At 38.8% G+C, this 6,749-nt stretch overlaps 1 long non-coding RNA gene across 1 annotated transcript; it reads right to left on the bottom strand.

Moving 5' to 3' along the window:
- Positions 1-2,115: 2,115 nt before the first annotated feature.
- LOC111867830 lies at positions 2,116-6,749 on the bottom strand. Its single transcript, XR_002843399.2, has 3 exons — positions 6,590-6,749; positions 5,379-5,460; positions 2,116-4,013 (listed from the first exon to the last, which is right to left on the bottom strand). It is a non-coding gene; the product is annotated as an uncharacterized LOC111867830 (long non-coding RNA).

The following is a 6,749-nucleotide window of genomic DNA, read 5'->3' as shown; positions in this document are numbered from 1 at the left end:
GTTTGATATCTTCCTTCCATCACTTTTGTTTTGCCAAGTGGATGCTTTCCAGCATGTTCCAACAAAAATATTGTACGTATCTGTGTTCAATTATTTACTGGAGTCCGTCATAACACAATAACATAACGTTCAACGTTAAAATTACACAACTACATGTTTCGGCTATTTAAAGCCATCATCAGGCAAAACACATGATTACTATATTCAGACACAATTAGTAATCATGTGCTTTGCCTGATGATGGTTTTAAAAAGCTGAAACATGTAGCTAGGTAATTTTAACCTCAACCGTTATGTCGTCGTGTTACGACAGACTCCAATAAAGAATTGTATATATAATAACACAACAGGATGCAAGGAAATGAAAAGTATTTGTGTTCCCCCAACCCAGCTACAAGTCCTTGAGGTAACTTTCCTGACAAAGCTGCAAAGCTGTATAATCAAGTTCCTTGGTGGGGACGTTGTGTGCTATAACACTGTGTTGTTGTCTGGCAGGCGGATACCAGTGTGCTGGTGAAACACACCACACTGCAGTCTGATAGGTGGATACTAATGTTTTGGTAGAATGTGTGCCTCCATCTTTAGGATGACTCCAGATATCAGACATTTAGATTGTGTAGGTACAGATGTTTGAAGTCACAATATGAAATCAGGTCATCCACAAGCAGCAGTTTCATTTGGCTAATGATACGGGATATGATACTGTGTAGGTTGGTACAAGTTTAACGATATTTCAGAGGAACACAATGCCTTCAGCTTCAATTTTTCATCCTGAAGATTGAGGAAGTACGAAGGCAAATCGAAAAGTCTTTGCCCCAGTTTTTTTTTTCAGCCACAACACACGTACAGGGAAATCAAAATGCAGTGTTCTAAGTACCTTTGACTATTTTTCCACATAGTCACCACCTCGGTTGAAGCATTTGTCCCATGGCACCACTAGTTTGGAGATGCCGCTGTTGTAGAATTTGGCTGGTTGAGAGTGGAACCACCAGCAGACAGCAGTTCTCACTTCGTCAGAAATGAACCTCTGGCCTACCAGGAACTTCTTCAGTGGACCGAACACGTGGTAATCACTGGGGGTGAGGTATGGACTACACAGTGCATGCTCCATAATCTCCCATTCGAATGACTGCAGTCACTCCCGGGGATTCTCTTGGACGTTGTGGTTCTCCTCCATGACAACACCAGGCCTCATGTGGCAAACAGGACCACCGCCCGACTGCAGTCATTCGGATGGGAGATTATGGAGCATGCATCAGATAGTCCAGACCTCGCCCGCAGTGATTACCATGTGTTCGGTCCACTGAAAAAGTTTCTGGCAGGCCAGAGGTTCATTTCCAGCAACACAAAAACTGCTGTCCGGCAGTAGTTCTGCGCTCAACCAGCAGAATTCTACAACAGCGGCATCTCCAAACTAGTGGTGTGATGGGACAAAAGCCTGAACCGGGGTGGTGACTATGTGGAAAAATAATCAAAGGTACTTAGAACACTGTCTGTATTTTGATTTCCCTGTATGTGTATTATTGTGTCTGAAAAAAATAGGGGCAAAGACTTTTTTGATTTTCCCCCGTATATTTGTCTGCAATGTTGGTTAAAACAAATTACAGAGCGTTACATTTCAGAAGCTTTGTTAGGATGTGATAGAATGTATGTAGTAGAAGTCTACCCTTATGAAGGTGGCAGTACGTTCCTCCAAAATGTTGGCGGACTCCTACCCACCTACACCTCCAACTTCCTCGTGATCACTACCATGAATATCTGAAATCTTGCACGTAACACTGGTGCTTGTATATGACTGTACTTCTGTTTATATGAACAAGAAATATTAACACACTACAACCATACAGTAATTGTGCTGTACTGATTAAACTGAACTGTGATCAGTACAGATGAATTATATTACATAATGAAATAAATTTGTCAGAGCGTTGTTTGAACAAGTCTTCATCAAAGTAGTGAGTCTGTTAGGAAATCTGTACAAATTAATAAGAAATTGCAAGTCTACCATTGCAACCATTTCAAGCTACGGGCCTGACACTTCAGTGGCCCTGCCTGGGCTCCAACTGCACACGGCCACCTCAAGTTTACAGTGAAACTTTGAGTGCATACAAACATATCATGAAATTTAAGCATTTTTATATCATTTTTCCTAAAGATGATATACATTTAAATACTACACCAAGCAAAACTATTTTATTGTTATCTTTCTCAACAGGATACTGACCAATAAACAAAATCTTCAGTTTCTATTGATAGGTGTGTCATACCTTTTGTTTGAAAACCATTTTCTGAAAAATTAATTACCTATGGTAAGGACGGATAGTAATGACCATCAATTACCACAAGCAGACTGCTCTGAGTGAGAATGTTACAAACTAAAATCAACTCCACACATAATTCCAACCTTGCAAGTAACTGCACTAACTGAACAACATATTCTGCATGCACCTAATGGAGTAGGTGTACATGCTTTAAATTATAATCCGTATTTCATGAGGAAATACACAAATGTAACAACTTTTGTAATAAGGTGATTTCAAGTTAATTTATATTAACAAAGACTAAAACATATTGAAACTGTCTTAAATAATTAGGTGGCTGGAACATATGTGACTGAGGTTGTCAGCTTACAGTTATGCATTACTGATATCAAGAAAAATGCAAGTTTGGGAACACCTGTAGTCTGTCCGTGTACCTACTTAAGTGAAGATTAGTAGCACATCAGGATTACAATTCAGACTTCAGATAATGTTCAGCATCAACTGATATGTTCATTTTGGGTTCAAATCATTATCACCACCTCCAAGAAGATGCCTTAAGATCAGTTTTACACAGTTTCATGACCTGACATTATTGGCCAAGTCTCTGTGTCTTTCGAGTTTTTGTATACCTACAGAAGACTCTTCATCATCTGCATGTGGATTAAACACAGGACTTTTATAACCACATGTAAGATTTGTAACCACTGTCCAGTGCGATTGATAAAAGTCGTTTTTAATGTTTCAGTCAAAATGACCATCTTCAGAAGGATATTATCAACACATACGGAAACTACTGTTACGTCACAGATATATATGTTATATCATTTAACTAATATTAAGATGTGCAGTGATTTGTTAAAACATCTAAAATTATTACAAAAGTGTAAGGACAAGAAACCACATTGGTTCTAGTTTAAAACAAATACTGAACATTATTTTGTAAACAGACTAACTGTAATAACGTGAAACAGTAGTTTCCATACGTGTTGATAATATCCTTCTGAAGATGGTCGTTTTGACCAAAACATGTAAAGTATAAAAAATTAAAAACGACTTTTATCAATCACACTGGACAGTGGTTAAAAACCTTGTATACATTTACTAGTGCAACGGACCAGGATGAACCAAGTTACTTTTATAACACATTACAAATGTTTCAGTGATATATCAGTGGTGCTTTACAATGATTTGCAGTAGACTGTACATCTTCTGATTCTGTTGCTTGTATAATTTTACAGCCTTTCATACTGGTCTACAGCTCAACAAGGGCTTCTTTCTTCCCTTGGAAGGATACAGTATTGCTACTGCAATCAGGAAAGGCCAAATATATTTTTTTCTTTTCTTTTTTCTCTTGGCACTACAGCCCCAGTGGGCCTAGGCCTACCTCCATGAACTCTGTTCACCAAATATAATTACTTCATGTCTGTTTTAGCTTAGAGGCTGTTCATCTGTCTCAAGTCCTATAAGCAAGCAACTAATCACTAGAAATTGTACTTTTCAGCTTACAGGTGCCAACAGGTTACCTAAGGAAGCAGGAGAACCACTGTACTCATCTGAATGAGACATGAACTCTGTGGTCTTCCTTCCGGCACACATAGACACTGTTGGCAGCTGCAAGCTGTGTCTTATTTAAAAATAGAGATGATATTCCAGACAGTAAGAAACAATAAAAACATAAGTCCGCGCCAAAGTTGAGAGTTGGTGCCAGCACATTTCATGAAGAATTTGCAGTTTGGTTTTTGAGATGGTTGCCCTGAAAAAGAAAGAAATAAAGAAAATGTAGTAATGCTCATGTTAAACTTGAAGATTTCACAAAAACCTCACATGGTGGTTTTCTTTTTGAAAATGAAATTTCATATTCTGCATCAAAAACAGAAATTTTTACTAAAGCTTCACAGTACCAAGGAGGAAAGTCTTATTAATCAATCCATCATTAAAATGACACTTTATAGTGTACAGTCTACAAATTATAACAAGATAAGCGACATGCTCAGAGAAAAACAAATATTTACTTTGCAGCAGTATAATCACCATATGACATTATCGACATTACTATATGGCTTCCCATCTACTCAGCCTTTAAGTTAAAGCTATGAATTACTGTTATTTGCAATGTCGAGATTAGACACATTTTGAATTGAGTTCACTGGTTTCATCTAGTAATCTGTGTTCTCGTGTCTAAGTCTGTCAGTTAATGAATACATTTCTTTTTAATTAGAACTGGCTGTTCTTTTCAATGAATGCAAACAAAATGCATACTCATGTCTGTTTACCGCCACTAAGGACCACGAGTTGAGACTGCATTTCTTTCTGCTTCTGCTGCAAGAGGCTAAGCGTTCCGAGTGTGTGTGTGTTATCCGAGAAGTTATTCAGTACATGTTTCGACCTATAAGGTCATCATCAGGTGTTTTAAAATTACAAATTATAAATGAGGAAACTGCTTTGCTTCCATATTGTGGTTGTTGGTCATCACCATGCGGTCCCTTCTATGCGCATGTATATACAAAGTGGCTGATTGATCTGCTTGCTGTGTCATGCTGTGCAAGACACACGCAGCATAACAACCCGCCACTTCGTATATACATGCACACAGAAGGGACCGCATAGTGATGACCAACAACCAGAATATGGTAGCACAGCAGTTTCCTCATTTATAATTTTAAAACACCTGATAATGACCTTATAGGTCAAAACATGTAGTGAATAACTTTTAGGAAGTTTTACAGAAGGACATGCTGCACGTGAGACTGTGAAATAATTGTGTACTAAATGAAGTGCAGCAGGCTGCTACAATACACTAAAGTAAAGTAAAGGTATCCCTGTAACAGGCCGTGGAGGCGCATAGAGTTGTGAGATGTTGAGGTTCCCACATATTCTAGACAATCAGCTCACAGATGGCGGTAAGGTTGTCAGCCCTATGCGCCTGCCGCCCCTTACCCCCAAGAATATTCCTGGTACTCATTTCCATTAGAGGCTGAGTAAACTTCAGGGCCATGGTGCAGCTGGAAGGATCAGGTCAACTGAAAAAAATCCAATGACTTCATCGGGACTTGAGCCCATGACCTTCCAGCTTGTATTAGAAATAAGAGCCCATGACCAGATCTGGACTGATAGTCACTCCCTCCTGTTCAGTTTTCTTCATTCGCTTCCCCACTTTATTTTTGCCAGGTCCCTTTCCATGAAATTCATGAGACTGGTATCTGAAATGAGAAATAGAGACAACATTAATGTCACAGTATTTTAGGATCTTACAGAATGTGGCCATGTTTCCAAGTAACACGTAAAATCCTTTCATCCTGAAGTTTCAGCCTTAAAGAAGGGTATGATCCATATATAGTTGAATCTGTTATTTTGTGAAATAATAAAAATATGTAACATTCCATTTTCCAATGCAACTTACTCATACAACCAATAACCAGAAATGGGCATGCTACAGAACATTAAAGTTGTAGGGACTGAAATGATTAACACAAAATATTTTAACAAAAGTACAATGGGACAATAATAATTTTGAGGTATGTTTCTTCCTAATTCATGCAAACTATCTGCAAAATGAACCATTTTGCCACATTCTATGCCTGCACAACAAACTATATCAGGTACAAAGTATTTACACACTCAAATGTCACAATATGTTGGCTAGTTACAAACTGTCACATAGAGAAAGGGAGAAAAGGAAGTCAAAACAACACGTATATATCAAAATGTTCTACTGAAAGCATCTGAGGTGGAAGACAATAACCTCACCACCCATGATAGGGTAATCATGATAGTGCTGGTCAGCAGAGGGACCCTACAATTTAACATGGGCTCTAAACCATTGGGGGGGGGTATCCTTTGTATTCCTGAACCTCGAACTCTGGTAGATGTGAAGGCATCATCTGTGAGCAGAAAAATCTGTACACAGATGTGAGTGGGGATCAAACTCAGAACCTTCTCAATGGGCATAACAGCTTACCCCAGGACCTTTTTCTTAAGGACCTAATTTAAGTGGCTCTAGTGTTGCTCCCAACTCAGTCACCATGTTAATATGGCTGATGGTAGACAACTAAAAGAACATGTGAGTGGCACGATGACAATACAGAGTTTCACATAAATCCATCAGTTGGTTCACACATTACCCTGAGGATGGCACACATGGATGATAAACACGGTAGTCCCATGATCTTGTCTGTTTCCACTGAAAACTACTTCCTCCTTGGAATTTTTTTCTTAAAATGGCAATTACTGTGGAAAATTTTTTGCCGTAAAGACTGTACTACCATTGGAGAGTCTACCCTCCACAGTGTGACCTGTCTTAAAAACAGATATGCTATTATCTGTGCTGACCTGAAAGCCTCCTCTGCATTAAGTACATGTCCATCATCATCTGTGTAGTCGAGTTTAACATTTGGTTTGTAGCCCTCCTCTTCTTTGAAGTTTGAGGTCAGACCACAGTGGTGCTCGCAACGCCCACACTTTTCATCGTCTCTGAAAAAGATAGAGCAAT

Source organism: Cryptotermes secundus, unplaced genomic scaffold (assembly GCF_002891405.2).
Source record: "Cryptotermes secundus unplaced genomic scaffold, Csec_1.0 scaffold2252, whole genome shotgun sequence".
Classification (NCBI taxonomy): domain Eukaryota; kingdom Metazoa; phylum Arthropoda; class Insecta; order Blattodea; family Kalotermitidae; genus Cryptotermes; species Cryptotermes secundus.
This window is presented reverse-complemented; position numbering and strand designations above follow the sequence as displayed.